Genomic DNA, 20882 nt, shown 5'->3' with positions numbered 1-20882 from the left:
AACTCATCACAAATTCTATCAATAAAATTTCTCTAGTTTGGTCCGTGGATTAAAGTAATCAACCATTATTGTGTTCTTAATTTTCTAGTTTTTTGTCTTCGTTTGTCTATAGTGGGTTGGGTAATCTTTGAGAATTACCCTTATTGTTGGGTCCTAAATCCTAACAATTGGTATCAGAGCTCAAGGTTTTCGAGTTGGGAAGATGGCGGAAGACGAAAAATTTAATATCGATAGATTTGATGGAAAAGACTTCGGTTTTTGGAAGATGCAAATTGAAGATTACTTATATCAAAAGAAGCTACACCAACCCTTGTTGGAGGTCAAACTCGAAGGCATGGATGATGCCGATTGGTCTCTTTTGGATCGCCAAGCTTTGGGTGCGATTCGTCTCTCTCTCTCTCTCTCCCTCTGTCTCGCCAAGAACATTGCGTATAACGTTGTGAACGAGAAAACAACGTTTACATGTTTGAAGGCTCTCTCTAACATGTATGAAAAATCCCACGGCGGTGAATAAGGTTTTTCTTATGCGACAATTGTTCAATATGAAGATGAGGGAAGGTTCGAGTGCAACGGATCACATCAACGAATTCAACAATATTATATCAAGGCTTGAATCGGTAGATCTCAAGTTTGATGATGAATTAAAAGCACTAATCTTGCTTTCATCGTTACCGAAGAGTTGGTCGGGTACGGTTATCGCGGTTAGTAGCTCTACGGGAACTACTAAGCTAGCGTTTGAAGGTATTAGGGATTTGATTCTCGGTGAAGACACTCGTAGGAGAAACTCGGGGGAATCGTCATCCTTGTTAAGTGCCGACAACCGGGATAGAAAAATTGATTGTGGTGGTGAGAAGAAGGGTAGGAAGAAGTCTAAGAAGAGGTATCCATCAAAGGACCGAAGTGAAGCTATTTGTTGGGGTTGCAATCAAAAGGGGCACTTTCAAAGGAATTGCAAGAATTCTCCGGCGAAAAGTGTTAACTTTACAGCGAAAGATACGGATGATGCACTTTTATGTAGTGTTGAAGATTCGGTGGAGTCTTGGATCTTGGATTCGGGAGCTTCGTTTCATGCCTCACCCACTAGGAGTTTGATGACGAATTTTTGATCGTATCATGGTAAGGTTAGATTGGCAAACAATAAACAGCTTGAAATTGAAGGCATGTGAAATGTTGTATTGAAGACTACTCTTGGTTATAATTGGACTTTGAAAGACGTGAGGTTTATTCCTAAGTTGAAAAGGAAGCTTATCTCGGTTGGTCAATTAGATGAGGAAGGTAACACTGTTACTTTTGAAAATCGCCAATGGAAGGTGGTTAAGGGTAGTAGGGTTGTGGCTTATGGACATAAAAGGGGAACACTTTATATGGTTGAGGTGTTTGATGAAAACACGGTGGTTGCTATAGTTGATGTTGGAGATAATTCTACACTATAGCACCGAAGGCTCGGGTATATGAGTGAAAAGGGTATGAAGATGCTTGTTTTGAGTGGGAGAATTCCGGATTTGAAGAAAGTGGAGCTTGGGTTTTGTGAACCATGTGTATATGGGAAGCAAAACAAGGTGACTTTCGGGAAATCGGGGAATGCGTCCAAGTTGGAAAAATTGGAGCTAGTTCATACGGATGTGTTTGGTCCAACGAATGTAGAATCACACGTAGGTTCTCGCTATTATGTCACCTTCATTGACGACTCCACTCGAAAGGTATGGGTTTATTTTCTTAAAGCTAAATTCTATGTATTTGATACTTTTGTGAAGTGGAAAGCTATGGTAGAGAATGAAACTAACTTAAAGGTGAAGTGCTTAAAGTCGGATAATGGAGGAGAATATGGTAGTCTTGAGTTTAAAGACCATTGTGCAAAGCTCGGTATTAAGATGTTAAAGACGGTACCGGAGACACCGCAACACAATGGGGTCGCCGAACGTATGAATTGTACGTTGAATGAAAGGGCTAAGAGTATGAGACTACATGCCGGTTTGCCTAATGAGACGACCCGTCCTAATCCATAAGGACGAATACAATAACATATGGTTACATTGCGAGGTATTTGACCTCTATATGATACATTTTACAAACATTGCATTGGTTTTTAAAAGACAAACTTTCATTTCATCGAAAGTTGACGGGCACCCATACCATTTCATAATATATCCGAACTATAAATGACTTAATAATAATCTTGTTGAACTCAACGACTCGAATGCAACGTCTTTTGAAATATACCATGAATGACTCCAAGTAATATCTCTAAAATGAGCAAATGCACAGCGGAAGATTTCTTTCATACCTGAGAATAAACATGCTTAAAAGTGTCAACCAAAAGGTTGGTGAGTTCATTAGTTTATCATAATCAATATTCATTTCCATCATTTTTATAGACCACAAGATTTCATTTTCATAAACAATCATACACTCGCAAGTGTATAAAAATCATTCATATGAATTGAACACCTGATAACCGACATTAACTTTAATGCATAGGATATCCCTAAACAGAACCTCTCGTCTGTATAATAATAATCTCGAAGTACTAAAGCCATCCATAACCTGAATGGGGGTTGTTAGGCCCAATAGATCTATCTTTAGGATTCGCGTCAATTAGGGGCCATTTCCCTAATTCTTAGGCTACCAAGCTTGAAGGGCGATATTCGGTTTAATAATCTAACCATAGAATGTAATTTCAATTACTTGTGTCTATTTTGTAAAACATTTATAAAAGCAGCGCATGTATTCTCAGTCCCAAAATATATATTGCAAAAGCATTTAAAAAGGGAGCAAATGAAAACTCACAATACTGTATTTAGTAGCAATTATGCATATGACAGCACTGAACAAGTGCAGGGTTGGCCTCGGATTCACGAACCTATATTAAGTATATATTTATATGTTGGTCAATATTTGTCTAACAATTTTGGTCAAGTCGTAGTGTATCACAATCCTAATGCTCGAGGTTATCATGCAAAAGTCAACAAAAGTCAACTTGACCCAAAATGACTTCTAAAATCTATACATGTTTATTATATAACCTAAATATAGTCATTTTATATATTTATTAAATTTTATTAGATTAAATAATACAAGTCATTTATTAATAACTAAAAATTTATATTAAAATTTATATATGATAAAAATATACCTTTTATATATCTCAAGTGATAAAATTTATACAGTTCACTCAATATCATAAAAATATAGTAGTCTGTATTATTAATGTAATTATATTACGTGTGGTAAAAATATCTTTATAATATTGATAATAATACTAATGAGTAACAGTCTTGATAGTTAAATGAATCGATAATTTACAAAACTCATATTATCACATAACTGACTAAATTGTCATATTCGGAAATTCTTTGATAAATCAATGTAACTAGCTTATATATATTTATTTGTAAACTACATGTTATTTTAATGGATTAAATAACTTATATTTATTCTACATATTTTAAGTAATTAATATTTATAGAGAAAATATTTCTTAAATTATTTCATCATTTATTATAATTTATTAATGATAAAAATTTATGTTAATATATGGTAAAATATATTTTTATATATTAAGTAATATAATTTATACAACGTGTACATAATATCATTTTAATATTTTAATATTATAATTTTAATGATAAAAATGTAGTAATATATATTTGTAAAAAAGTATAATATTGATAATAATAATAATGAACCAAAAGTTGTATTATTTTTAATAAAAATAATTTTAATTATTTTAATAATAATAATAATAATATTTATATTTACTAATAATAATAATTTTGATAATAAATAATAATCTTTTGTAGTAATACTAATGTTATAATAATAATATTACTAATGATGATAAAAATAATGAAAACAATATTTTTATCTAAATCATAATCTTAACAATATTTTAACTGAATCATGATACTTATACTCATTATTTCCTAATCGACTTGTTTAATAGCTTTTAGTTCTCTTTTATATCGTATTCATAATAATGATAATAATAGTAATCATAATAATCAGATGATACTAATATTAATTTTTAATGATAATGATACTAATAATAATAAATATAATAATAATAATAATAATAATAATAATAATAATAATAATAATAATAATAATAATAATAATAATGATAATATTAATAATAACGATATTAATAATAATAACAATAACAGATTTTTAATGATAATACTTGTATTAATAACGATAATGATAATAATAATAATAATAATAATAATAATAATAATAATAATAATAATTAGATAATAATAATAACAACGATAGTAATAATAATAATCATTTTAATAATAATATTTAAAATTAATGATAATTCAGTTGACCATATCTTTTAATCCGTTCATCGAAACCATACGCTTTCTAAATGAAAAATTATTAATTTTTCGCCAGCTTTCTAACGACATGCATATCATATACCTTATCTCAGTAGCATATGTATTAAATTCATGATTCATCATAAAACTATCTAACGATGAAATTTAACATACAAGCATGCATAATCATATATATACTCGAGCACTAGTCAGGGATATACTATTAATGTATAAAAGATAGGATATGAATGCTCACGTATCAATATTGTGATTCAATATTGCAGGAAAGTACGTAGACGCAACGGAGATAGTAAACACTAGTTTAACCTCACGAACAATACTCCCGAACAATACACATAACCTCCATAGCTATAACCCATAATTTCCTCAGCTCTATCCCGTTCGTAAAATCCATTTTGAAATAACTCGCTCATGACTTCGTCGTAGTATTTTATGTATAATACTAATAATAATAATACTAGTACTACTAATAATAATATTAAGATTAATAATAATAATCTTAATAATAATAATAATAATAATGATAATTTATATATATATATATATATATATATATATATATATATATATATATATATATATATATATATATATATATATATATAGAGTTGAGAGATAGATGAGAATTGCATCAGAAACTGAAAACGTTCGAGCTTTTATAGATGTAATCCACACCTAACCCCCATGCGATCGCATGGGGTTTGTGGCTTGAAGCCATGCGATCGCATGGGCTGTATATTCAGCGCATGATCGCTTATAATTCTTGCCGACACCCAATTTAATATTATATATATAAATATATATTTAATCTATATAATTAATTAATTAAATATTATATTATATTTACATGCATAGTTAACTTGTAATTTTAGCACCGATGACTTGTACGTTGTCACTCGACTTATGTCCTGGTTCCAGTTTCTCGAACGCATTTTCGTACGCTTAGAAAACTGATACTTTATGTTTCGTGTATTGTACCTTTATACATAACAAGACTCAAATCAATGAAAAACTATCCCACTCAAAGTGTAACTTATTCATTTGAGTGTTTTGGTCATTTGCTTCTTTAAATCATCGTTTCACTATATATATATATATATATATATATATATATATATATATATATATATATATATATATATATATATATATATATATATATATATATATAATATTATTTTAAATCAAAACGTTTTATATCAAGATTAATATTATATTTTATTATTTAGTAACTTTTATAAATATCTAGAACCACTTTTGACAACTCATTACTTAACCAGTATGATAAAGATAACGATATTTATATTTTATTTTATTAAATATATATAACGATTTAAATTAATATTATATATATTTATATGCGTATTATACGTACATAGTTTTATACTTTTACTATACTTTAACTTTACCATTAATAATTCACTTTAATAATTCATACTTTAATAATTCATAATTTAATAATTCACTTTAATAATTCATACTTTAATAATTCACTTTAATAATTCAAAAATCTATTATAAATAGAATTCAATAGGTTTCATTATTTCATAGAAACTTGAAAATATATTTCTCTAAACCTTCTCAATCGATTTACATATATATATTTACTCAGTATTATTTCAAGATATTATTAGTATACATAAAATACTACGACGGAGTTATGTTCAGGCGATTTCAAAATAAGTTTTCAAATGGGATAGAGCTAAGGAAATTATAGATTATAGCTATGGAGGTTATGGGTATTGTTCGAGGGTATTGGTCGGGAGGTCAACCTAACGTTTATTATCTCCGTTGCATCTACGTACCTTTCCTGCAATATTGAATCACAATATTGATACGTGAGCACTCATAACTTAACTTTTATATATTATTAGTGTATCCCTGACTAGTGCTCGAGTTTATAGGATTATGCATGCTTGTACGTTTGATATTGTCGTTAATTAGGTTATGTTGAATCCTGAATTAGATACACATGCTACTAAGATAAGGTATATGATATGCATGTCGTTGAAAACTAGCGAAAAATTAAGAACTTTTCATTTAGAACTCGTGTGATTTCGATGAACGAATTAAAAGATATAGTCAACTGAATTATTATTAATTTCAGTATTATTATTGTTAAAATGATTATTATTACTATCGTCGGTATTATCGTCGTTATAATTATTATCTAATTATTATTATTATTATTATTATTATTATTATTATTATTATTATTATTTATTAATAAATTATCATTTTGAATAGAATTATTATTTTTACAAAATATTATTATTACTGTTAATATTAAGAAATACCGTTATTATTAAAATTATCATGATTAGAATTATCATTTTATCATAATTAATGTCGTCATTAGTAAATATGAATATTGTTATTATTATTAGTAGAATAATAATAATAATAATTATTATTATTACAAAATAATACAACTTTTACTTATTATTATTATTATTATTATTATTATTATCATTATTTATTTTATCAAATAAATATGGGCTACAAAGATAGTTTTACCACATGTAATATAATCACAATAATAATACATACCACTATATTTTTATGAACCTTATAAACTTTATTAAAATATATAAAAGTATATTTTTATATATAAATTTTTATATAAATTTTTACTAATAAATGATTTATATTATTTTTACTCTAATAAAATCTGATAAATAGATTTAAAACAACTATTTAAGTTATATAATAAACATGTAAAGATTTTGTAAATCATTTTGGGTCAAATTGACTTTTGTTGACTTTTGCATAGTCTCGAGCATTAGGATTGTGGTACACTATGACTTGACCTAAATTATTAGACAAATATTGACCAACATATAAATATATATAATTAATATAGGTTCGTGAATCCGAGGCCAACCTTGCACTTGTTCAATGCCATCATAAGCATATTTTGACTGAGAATAAATGCAATGTTTTAATAACTGCTTTACAATATTTATATGCGTGAGTTTCATTACTCCCTTTTTAAATGCTTTTGCTATATATATATATATATTTTGGGACTGAGAATACATGCGCTGTTTTTATAATTGTTTTGTTAAATACTTTTGAGATATATTTTTGAAATGAGAATACATGAACCGTTTTTATAAATATTGATGAAATAGACACAAGTATTCAAAACTACATTCTATGATAGAATTATTTGGATTCAGAGGTTCAATTTCTATAAAGATTGTATTATCGACCATCGGTGAAATGAGTTTGCATTGCACGACGCATTAGCTACCAAAATGGTTCGATTTAGTAGTTAGTAATGGTGAGATGATTTTGCATTGCACGACGCATTAGCTACCGTTTTAGCTACCCTCGGTGAGATGATTTTGCATTGCACGACGCATTAGCTACCGAAATGGTTCGATTTAGTAGTTAGTAATGGTGAGATGATTTTGCATTGCATGACACATTAGCTACCGTTTTAGCTACCCTCGGTGAGATGATTTTGCATTGCACTACGCATTAGCTACCGTTGTAATATTGTTTATTGTGAGATTTAGTAGTTAGTAACGGTGAGATGATTTTGCATTGCACGATGCATTAGCTACCGTTTTAGCTACCCTCGGTGACAAATTTTTGCATTGCACGATGCATTAGCTACCGTTGTAATATTGTTTTGAAAGGTTCCGGTGTTCTTCATATGAATGATTTTATAGCAGGAGTTGATCTGCACGGATTTTTTTCTAAATATGAGTATCTTGTGGTCTATTATATAATTGGAAATGATTGATTATGATAAAATAATGAACTCACCAACCTTTTGGTTGACACTTTAAAGCATGTTTATTCTCAGGTATTAAAGAAATCTTCCGCTGTGCATTAGCTCATTTTAAAGATATTACTTGGAGTCATTCATGGCATATTTTGAATGACGTTGCATTCGAGTCATTGAGTTCATCAAGATTATTATTAAGTCAATTATAGTTGAATGTATTATGAAATGGTATGCATGCCGTCAACTTTCGATGTAAAGAAATTTGTCTTTTAAAAACGAATGCAATGTTTGTAAAATGTATCATATAGATGTCAAATACCTCGCGATGTAATCAACTATTGCGAATCGTTTATAATGTATATGAACGGGTCCTTTCAGTGAGTATGACTCGAGTTGTGATGTAAACCACAGAGCCGGTAGCATCTTGACAAATGCGTATGGTGTGAACCACGGAGCCGGTAGCACCATGTGTGACAACCCGGAAATTTTCGACCAAATTTAAACTTGATCTTTATATGTTCCGACATGATAAGCAAAGTTTGTAATGTTGAAATCTCAAAAACTTTAAACTATGTTCATGTAATCAATTACCCATCGACTGCTCTTGACGATTCACGAACAATTATGTGTAAATAGATATGTATGAATATATACATATATGTGATTATTAAATTGAGAAATATTAATAAAACATTTAACGGTTTAGTTGATATGAAAATGAGTTATGAAATTATTATATGACTTGAAAACGTTAACAAAGTACTTGATGAATAATACTTTACATAAACGTATTAGTTTCAATTTATGTTTATCGGGAAAATAAAAGATAATATCAAATGATTTAATTATCAGATATAATGTGATTATGTTTACTGGTCTCTGTTATGTGGTCCACTATGATTTAAGAAACCTGTTCCTTTTAACAATATTCGGAAAATGGTAATGTGATTTACATGAAAGAACGAAAGTGTCAATTAACAAGAACCGGACAAATGTTGGTGGAGATTCCTGTTTGACTTTCAATGCATGCTTTACAATGATTGTCTAGTACCTCTTAATAAGTTAATTATTTAGTTTCATAATATTAAAAACGTTTTACGATATAATGAAACCTTTTAAAAAGATGATTTGAAATATAACTGATTCTGGAAAACCAAATTTATAATTTCTCGATTTAGTTTCAAACGTATGAAGATGTTTTTCCATCTAAACAGAACTTTGTTACAAATATGTTTTGAATACATAAAAGGAAATAATATTAATTTTCTTGTAGTATATATATAAGGATTTAAAATAAACAATATAAATTGTCAAGAAGTAGGAACATATTATAAGACTTTAAGATTATCTTTTATCGTTAGAAATTTTGGAAAAACGAATTGAACATCACGCTTTCTTTAAAATGAATATAGTTTTATAAACATCTAGAACCACTTTTGACAATGGAATCATTAGGATAAGTGTAAAGGTTCAAACGTTATCCTAAACTTTAGAATCTTTCAAGAAATCTTTTGACAAGTTATAAATGATAAGGGTCCGTAATTTAACTTGCAATGTGTATTTAAAAACGTGTTCATGTATATTAAACATATATGATTTCAAAAGTAAACAATAGTAACACTCGCTTAGTGACTCGATTGAGATTTGAATACGTTAATTAATACGTTTAAGAAGTCGAAATAAACGCTACTACGTAAACAAATTTTATTTAGTTAAAAGGAAAACGTTATATAATATAATGATTTTTCTATTATGTAAACGATCTAAACTAAACTACGAAATATAAATAGTTTTTTTTGAAAACTAAATATTATAATAGTAAATAAATACTTCTAAATATATATGTTTATAGTTCTTAATGAAAATATAAATATATTTTTACAAAGTGATAAAATATAATATTAACATGGTCGTAAAACGTTTTGGATTTAAAATAATATTATTATAATATATATTGGTAAGTAACGAGACATCGATTTATAAAAGCAAATAACCAAAACACTTGAATGTTCAAGTTATACTTTGAGTGGGATGGTTTTTCATTCATTTGAGTCTTATTATGTACAAAGATACATTACACAAAACATAAAGTGTTAGTTTTCTAAGCGTACGAAAATGCGTTCGAGAAACCGGAAACGGGACATTAGTCGAGTGACAACGTACGAGTCATTGAAATAAAAATTACAAATAAACTATGTATATAAATACTATATAATATATAAATAATTATATAAATTAAATATATTATATATAAAGTATAATAAAAACCGTCGGCGGAGTGTAAACAAATCGATGGAGTGTTGGACAGCTAGGCCATACGATCGCATGGCCAAATGCCCTACAATCCATGCGATCGCATGGGAAGGGAGAGGAGGTCAGGTCTTTAAAGCTCGAACGCGTTTCAATTTCAATTCATTCCAATGTTTTCAATTTCACGAACACTCTATATATATACATATTATCTATATTATTATTATTATTAATATTATTATTAGTTATATTATTATTATTAGTATTATTATTATTATTATTAGTTTATACATATAATACTACGACAAGGTTATGTCCGAGTTATTTCAAAACGAGTTTTGCGAGCGGGATAGAGCTAAGAAAATTATGGGTTATAACTATGGAGGTTATGGGTATGGTTCGGGGGTATAGCTCATGAAGTCAAATTAGTGTTTATCATCTCCGTTGCATCTACGTACTTTCCTGCAATATTGAATCTCAATATTGATACGTGAGCATTCATAACTTAACTTTTATATATTAATAGTGTATCCCTGACTAGTGCTCGAGTATATATGATTATGCATGCTTGTATGTTTAATTTCGTCGTTAAATAGTTTATGATAGATCATGAATTAAATACATATGCTACTAGGATAAGGTATATGATATACATGTCGTTGGAAACCTGACGAAAAATCAATAACTTTTCATTTAGAAATCGTGTGATTTTGATGAACGGATTACAAGATATAGTCAACTGAATTATTATTAATTTTAGTATTATTGTTAAAATGATTATTATTACTATCGCCGTTATTATCATCGTTATTATTATTATTATTATTATTATTATTATTATTATTATTATTATTATTATTATTATTATTATTATTATTATTATTATTATTATTATTATCATTATCGTTATAAGTATTATCATTAAATTTGTCATTGTTATTAGTATTATTATCATTAAGGTTATTATTAATAATTATCATTATCATTATTATTATTATTATTATTATTATTATTATTATTATTATTATTATTATTATTATTATTATTATTATTATTATTATCATTAGTATTATTATAATTAATATTATATTATTATTATTATCATTAAAAACTAATATTAGTATCATCTAATTATTATGAATAATATTATTATCATTATTATGAATGCGATATAAAAGAGGATTAAAAGCTATTAAACAAATCGATTAGGAAATAATGATTATGAGTATCATGATGAAATTAAATATTGTATGATATTGATTTAGATAAAATTATCGTTTTTATTATTATTAAAAGTATCATTAATATTAAAACTATCATGTTATCAAAAATTACCATTTTAATAGAAATATCATTGTTATTATAAAATATAATTATTATTATCATTTTAGTATTATCGTTATTAAAAATTATCATTTTAAAATTAATATCATCATTAGTAAATAAATATTGTTATTACTACTATTAGTAAAATAATAATAATTATTATTATTTCAAAATAATACAACTTTTATTCATTACTATTATTATCTATAGTATTTAAATATGTGATACAAATATATTTTCATCACACGTAATATAATTACATTAATAATACATACCACTGTATTTTTATGATATTAAGTAAACTTTATAAATTTTTTTACTTAAGATATATAAAAGTATATTTTTATCATATATATTTTAATATAAATTTTTATTAAAAAATGACTTTTATTATTTAGTTTAATAAAATCTGATAAATATATTTAAATATATATAAAACAACTATGTTTAAATTATATAATAAACAAGTATAGATTTTGGATGTCGTTTTGAGTCAAGTTGACTTTTGTTGACTTTTGCATATTGATCTCGAGTATTAGGATTGTGATACACTACGACTTGACCTAAATTGTTAGACGGATATTGACCAACATATGAATATATATAATTAATATAGGTTCGTGAATCCGAGGCCAACCTTGCACTTGTTCAATGACGTCATATGTATTTTTACTACGAAATATAGTATTGTGAGTTTCATTACTCCCTTTTTAAATGCTTTTGCAATATATATTTTTAGGACTGAGAATACATGCGCTTTTATAAATATTTGACGAAATAGACACAAGTAATTGAAACTACATTATATGGTTGAATGATCGAAATCGAATATGCCCCTTTTAGTCTGGTAATCTAAGAACTAGGGAACTGGCCCCTAATTGACGTGAATCCTAAAGATAGATCTATGGGCACTAATAAGCCCCAGTCAGAGAATTTGAACTGCTTTAGTACTTCGATTTTATCATGTTCGAAGGGTGTCCCAGAATGATGTGGATATTCTATATGCCTCTTGTTAAGGTCAATTACCAGGTGTTCAATCCATATGAATGATTTTTATCTCTATATATGGGATGAGTATTTATGAGAATTGGAAATGGAAATCTTGTGGTCTATTAAAATAATGGAAATGATTGTTTATGATAAACTAATGAACTCACCAACCTTTTGTTTGACACTTGAAAGTATGTTTATTCTCAGGTATGAAAGAAATCTTCCGCTGTGCATTTGCTCATATTAAAGATATTATTTGAAGTCATTCATGGCATATTTCAAAAGACGTTGCATTCAAGTCATTGAGTTCAATCAGAATTATTATTAAGGAAATGACAGATTAGGTCATTTATAGTTTGGATATTATGAAATGGTATGCAAGTTTGTCTTATAAAAGTTTGTCTTATAAAAACGAATGCAATGTTTGTAAAATGTATCATATAGAGGTCAAATACCTCGCTATGTAATCATATGTTATTGTATTCGTCCTTATGGATTAGGATGGGTCACTTCATGTGGTATCAGAGGGGTGGTCTTAGCGAACCAGGTCTTACATTAGTGTGTCTAACTAATAGATATTAAGATGCATTAATGAGTCTGGACTTCGACCGTGTCTGCATGTCAAAAGTTTTGCTTATCATTTTCTTATCGGAAGTTACATGCTTATCATTCTTAGTCTAGACACATTTTACTGCATTGATTGCATGAATGGTGTATAAACAAAACTCATATCTTAGCGTATCTGCTAATTCATATCTTAGCATATCTGTTACTGTAAACTTTACCTGACATCTTCCGAAAATCCCTCCGTGATTTATGGAATTTTGGTATTATATATACATATGTAAATTATGTATTGAAGAGTACCAATCTAAAATCTATTTCATATCAAAAATCACCTCCCTAATTATACAAGATGGATCCCGTATCTATTTCAAATTCCTTAAACTCCGACAGCTATTCCGATATGGATATTCGCCTGAACTCCGAAAACAGTGTAACCGGAATGGATCAACCAATCAGCCATCACCTGTTCTGGATGAATTGGGGATGGGTTCGTAGCCTACTTAATCACTGGAGATAAGAAGAAGGTGATCCCTTCCATCCACCACATTGCCCTCTTGGCGAAGAACCCGAAGCACTTACCGGTGAACCTGTTCGAGACACCATTTTCTCTCTCATTTCCAGAGTGTCTCGTTACGATTATATATTATCTCAAATTTTAGATCTTATTCATCCGCTCGTCCGAACCGACAATCACCCCGGTGTAATAGAAGAAATCAACGAGCTTCATGCTCGGGTAGTGACTTTGGAGAATATGGTGCAAAGGTTACAAGGACCAGCAGCAGCACCGGCAACAGTAGAACCACCATCAGCAACACCAACTGTACCATCACCACCACTAACAGCAACATCCACATCCCACACCTCAACATCACAATCTGTACCTCGTGCATCAACATCACATGCACCACAGATACCAAGGAGTACCAACAACAATAACCGATGATGTATTAATCTATAACTTCATTGGAGAAACATTCTGTGGTGATTATGTAATCTCCAAAGTGTCAGAGATTATCTATTCTAGCCTTAACCATAAATCAGTTGAGTAAACCGAAATAATAGAAGGAAGAGTAGAAACCCTGATAGGATGGTGCGCGATTTACAAGCTAGACTTGTTTTACTAGCAGCATCAACAGTACTGTCAGCATCACCAGCACAGTCAGTGCCGTCAGCATCGTCAGAATCGGCAGCATCTACAACATCATAAATTCCGCCAGATCCTTAATCACCGCAAACATCACTAATCAACAATGAATATATTATATCAATGAATTACGAAGTATTAACTCACTTTCACTAAAGAATTTATATGTATATCTTACATATATAAAGTTTTGAAACCATAATAAATCTTTTCGTACTAAGCTATTATGTATGAATCTTAACTACTCGGTTAATTCATATTACTAATATGCTATTGTGACGACCCGGAAATTTCCGACCAAATTTAAACTTAATCTTAATATGAAATCGGCACGATAAGTAAAGTCTGTTGAATCGAGTCTTAGAATTTTTGAACTGTTAACATTGATTCAGTTAACCTTCGATTACTCCCGACGATTCACGAACAATTGTGTAAATAAATAAATATATATATAAGCAATATTATATATATTGTAATATACATAAAGTTTCTAAATATTAAATATCCACTATATGATATTATATATAGGGGCAGGATCAATGCGGAAGTAACCAATCGGGGGGAAGCGGGGGGAAGCAAAAAAAAAAATTTCGTTTTTTTTGGAATTTTTTTTCCGACATCAAGATCACACGAAAATATGAACATTTAGAAGAGACACTTCGTGATGAATGTCATTATTTAGGCGGGAAAACAATCGACAAAAATAACATTCAAGTAAATATTGTTCGTGAAGAATATGAACGTCTTTTTTTCATGTTTTGTGAAGTAAAATTTAGCCCGATTTAGAGTTTAGGGTTTAGGGTTTAGAGTTTATTCCATAAATCCAAAACACCAAACCCTAAACCCTAAACCCTAAACCCTAAACTCTAAACCGTTCGTGTTAAAAACTCAATCTAAATCCTAAATCTAAACCCTAAATCTAAACCCTAAACCCTAAATTTCTAAACCCTAATATCTAAACCCTATAAACCCTAATATCTAAACCCTAATATCTAAACCCCAATAGCTAAAACCTCAACATATGCTCAAAAAACACGATAATTGTTATATGTTACTTCTTCGAGCATTTTCCCACCAAAAGAAAAATATTTATCACAAAGTGTCTCTACTAAATGTTCATATTTTCATCTCATCTATAATGTTCGTGAACAAAGTTTTTTCAAAAAATGAAAAAAAAAGTTTTTGCTTCCCCCCGCTTCCCCCCGAATGGTTACTTCCCTCTTGATCCTATACATATTATATATATATATATATATATATATATATATATATATATATATATATATATATATATATATATATATATATATATATATATATATATATATATATATATTATATAATTAATAAATATGATTTTCTATACATGATATGTATATTGTAAAATATATGAACGGTATAAACATTTTGTGTTGAAGAATATAACATCTATTTCTATTATGAAACAATATAATATTTTGAGTAAATATATATCACTTATATAAATAAAACGTTACCAAACACATATTATATAATAATATATATGTAAATGTATAAATATTAAATGTTCAATATATGTCATTATGTATAAATATTATATAATATTACATAATAAATGATATTAATATATTAAATGTAAATACAAGTCAAAAATAAAATATAGTTGTTATAATGATATAGTTATTACTTTCATTATTATTAGTATTAATACTAATATCAATATTAGTATTATTTATATTATTACTATTATTATTGTTATAATTATAATTAATAGAATTCTAATAATTTTAGAGTTATTAAAATAAAGATTTTCAAATATAAAAATTATTATAAGATTGATTGAAATTATAATTTAGTTGTGACTTAAATATTATTGGTTATTATTATTATTATTATTATCATAATTATTAAAAATTATCATTTTATTAATATCATTATTTTTACTTTTATCCTTATTATTATTATTAGTATTATTTGATGTTATTAATTATTTTTATCATTAAGGTTAATATTATTTCTATTATTATTATTAGTATTTTTACTATTATTAATATATAATTAATCATTGATATTAATTACAATATATTTAAAAACTATAAAAAAAGAAAAGAAAAATGCGTGATTTTTATTCCTTTCAGCATCTTATATTTTCATGTCCTTGAAATTTTTAGATGTCGAATCCTGCACACAATCAAAGACAAAATCAGTTAGGAATCGTTTTCAGATTTATTTTTTTTATTGATTTATTACCTATCTGCTTTATTTTGGTTTTTGTTTGATACCTTGACTCGAATATTAACTGTCGACATCCTCAATTATTATAAATCCATCAACCATCTCATGTTATTGATAAAAACCATTCAATTGTTTTACCAATATATCAATTATCAAATATATCGACATTTTATGATAAAAAAACTATAAACAGCCGGTCCCCGGTTCACATTACTTTTTACCAAAAACTCAATTTCGAATTCATCTTCAAAATCTAATAATGCAAGAGTATTAGGAATCCTTCAATTGATCTATCTGTAAGTTTGCACTCTTCAATTCCTTATATTAATTTTGAATTTCGAAGTCAAACCTTAAAAATCAAAAAGTCAAACGTATGAACACTGATTAAATTTGAGTTTGTTTTAATGTTTCAAGTTAAATTGATAATTCAGAAAGCTTATAGGAATGATTTGCAAGCTATTTCATGAAGGAACCTTCATTTAAAACGAACTCAATATTAAAATCAGATTATATGTTCTTCGTTGGTTACAGCGATTTTTTTCCCCTTATTTATTTATTTTTTTGATTAATTCGAAACCAATTTAATCAAGTAGTAGCTATTATTATTTAAGGACCTAAAAACAACAAGTAATTCACGAATTGTATTGATTATTACTCCAGTCGATTTGAAGTTGAGAAGAAGAAGAAATATAGACAAAAAAAATACGGGTTATAATGACTAGGTTCGAGTTTAAATCAGAAAGACAGTAATGGCTGAATGATTATGAGTGTGTTCGGGTATTCAAGAGGTCACGGGTTTGAGTTCGGTTCAGGGTGTTTTTTTAGAAAAGCTTTATAAGGTAGTTTTTCTTATCAAATTATTATTATTATTATTGTTCATGTTATTTTTATTATTGTTATTATTATGATTATAATTACTATAGTTATTATTAAGATTATTATCTTGGTTATTATTGATATTAAAAATTATTATTATTAGTATTATCATACTTATAAGTATTATAATCATTATTATCATTATTATTATTATAAGTATTAATATTATTACCAATTTTATAAATTTAGTATTATTATCATCATTATGATTATGATTATGAATATTATTATTATTATTATGAAAGTAATAAAAATTTATTATTAATATCATTAATATTAGAATTTATATCATTTTATAATTGTTAGTATTATTATTATTATTATTATTATTATTATTATTATTATTATTATTATTATTATTATTATTATTATTATTATTATTATTATTATTATTATTATTATTATTATTATTATTATTTTTAAAAACATATGTATTATTATTAATATTATCATTATTATTATTAATATGATTATTAGTATTGTTATTATTAAACTTATTATCAATCTTACTAAAATTATTATTTTGTTATCACTAAAACTATATTATTATAAATAAATATTTTTATATAAAAATACATTACACTATATTCTTATTATTAAAAAGATATTAATTAAGCTATATATAAAAGATATCAATTAATGTATAAATATATATATTTATCATATATAAACCTTAATATACATTTTTATTATTAATGATAAATAATAGTTATATAAAACATATAAATTAAATATATTAAATTTACCTAAATAACATACAGTATAACAAGTATATTATTAATAACAATATATATAATTGCTCGATTACGATTATATGTTTTAACATATATATGAATAATATAGGTTCGTGAATCCAAGGCCAACCCTACACTTGTCCAATGCCGTCATATGTATTTTTACTACAAAATACAGTATTGTGAGTTCATTTGATCCCCTTTCACTCTTTACATTTTTGGGACTGAGAATACATGCGCTGTTTTACAAATGTTTTATTTAAATGCTTTTGAGATATATTTTTGAACTGAGAATACATGAACTACTTTTACAAACGTTTGACAAAATAGACACAAATATTCAAAACTACATTCTATGATAGAATTATTTGGATTCAGAGGTTTGATTTCTATAAAGATTGTATTATCGACCATCGGTGAGATGATTTTGTCATTGCACTCATGCATTAGCTCCCGAAATGGTTCGATTTAGTAGTTAGTAACGGTGAGATGATTTTGTCATTGCACGCAAGCATTAGATCCAGTTCTAGCTACCATCGGAGAGATGATTTTGTCATTGCACGCACGCATTAGCTCCCGATGTATTGTATTGTATTGTATTGTATTGTATTCGATTTTGTAGTTAATAACGGAGATATGATTTTGTCATTGCACGCACGCATTAGCTCCCATTTTAGCTACCCTCGGAGAGATGATTTTGCATTGCACACATGCATTAGCTTCCGTTGTAAAATTATATTAACTACCACGGTTTGATGATTTTGCATTGCACGCACGCATTAGCTGCCGTTGGTGAGTTGTTTTGAAAGGTTCCGGTATTCTTCATATGAATGATTTTACAGCAGGAGTAGACCTGCACAGATTGTTTTCTAAATATGAGTATCTTGTGGTCTATTATAGTATTGAAAATGATTATTTGTGATAAACTAATGAACTCACCAACCTTTTGGTTGACACTTTAAAGCATGTTTATTCTCAGGTATTAAAGAAATTTTCCGTTGTGCATTAGTTCATTTTAAAGATATTACTTGGAGTCGTTCATGGCATATTTCAAAAGACGTTGCATTCGAGTCCTTGAGTTCATCAAGATTATTATTAAGTCAATTATAGTTGGATGTATTATGAAAGGGTATGCATTCCGTCAACTTTCGATGTGACGAAAGTTTGTCTTTTAAAAATGAATGCAATGTTTGTAAAATGTATCATATAGAGGTCAAATACCTCGCGATGAAATCAACTATCGTGAATCGTTTATAATCAATATGGACTTCGTCCAGATGGATTAGGACGGGTCATTTCAGGTATGATGTACATCCTTCGTCAGCAACTTAATCATCGTTAACTACAATCTCTGTTTTAATTCAATGAATTCCCTTTCATAATAAACCAAATATATTATTCAAATATATATTTGATTCTACACTTTCATTTTTGATATGCTCGAAACTCACTAGAAAACATCATCGTATCTTGCGAAGTTCACAAGAATTCCACGAACATCAAAATCCTTCATTGAGGAATATCAATTAGTATCTATAATGAAGTACTAATTACATTAGTGAAACACTCCGCGAAAATTATGTAATCTTTAATGTCTTAGAGATTATTCATTTTCAAATCCAGCTAAAAATCGAATGAGTTTAATATCATATTAACTCAGTAAATCTGTATTACATCTGAAGAAAATATACATACATATATTTTCATAAAGACTGTAATAAAAATTCTCTTGTACAAAATATTACTTGTTAAAAAATTTTAACGGGTAGGTAATACCCAAGAGATATATAAATTCACAATGTTACATTCTTCGAATCTGATTCAACAATCACCAACTATACTCACCACTTTCACAACAATATACATTCTTTTATAAAAATCAAAACAACCATTCTCATTCAAATTTGATTAAGTAACCTAATTTTGACAAATCAAAATTTATGTCAAGATTCAACCGGTATCATCACTCTTAGATTCTTACATCTTTCAAAGTTATACTTTGACTTCAAAACTGTGCTAGAACATCATATGTATATTAACTATTACAATCGGTGTTCAAACCCTTTGAAATTCCTGAAGACACTTCAAATAATGAACAATCGATATGATGATCCAACCACATGTTACCCACAGTTATGTACCTGAAAAACTCTTGAAACCAAAGTCATAGTTTAACACGTATCTGTAACACCGGCAAATTTTTTTTTTTAAAACACAGCGGAAGACTTTATTAACAAACACACTATAAGTCGCGTCATTACATTAATCTGAGTAATTAAGTTTAAGTTTACACAACGGTGTTACGTTATTACAAAACATGATTTAAACAAAAGTCCACGTCAGAGTAGGGTTGTCAAACATGTCTTCTGCATCAGCACCCATCCGGACTAGCAGTACCTAAACCTACAAGGGGAGAATATGTGGGGGCTTAGCGCACCACTAAGTGAATGGAATCTATCTAACAGATATAGCTTAAGTCACACACAAGCTATATACTAACAACAACACATGCTAACTGATGTGCAGCGGGGTGTATATAAAATAGTTATTAAATTTTTGCAGGAAATACTATTAAATACGATACAATTTTACACAAGATATTTATTTATTTAGAGAATGGATATACTTAAACCTTGCTACAACACTTATAGGCAGTGTACCTAATCGTACAGTAGTGTAGTTTTTAGTAAGTCCGGTTCGTT

Source organism: Rutidosis leptorrhynchoides, chromosome 2 (genome assembly GCF_046630445.1).
Source record: "Rutidosis leptorrhynchoides isolate AG116_Rl617_1_P2 chromosome 2, CSIRO_AGI_Rlap_v1, whole genome shotgun sequence".
In the NCBI taxonomy this organism is placed as follows: Eukaryota; Viridiplantae; Streptophyta; class Magnoliopsida; order Asterales; family Asteraceae; genus Rutidosis; species Rutidosis leptorrhynchoides.
This window is presented reverse-complemented; position numbering follows the sequence as displayed.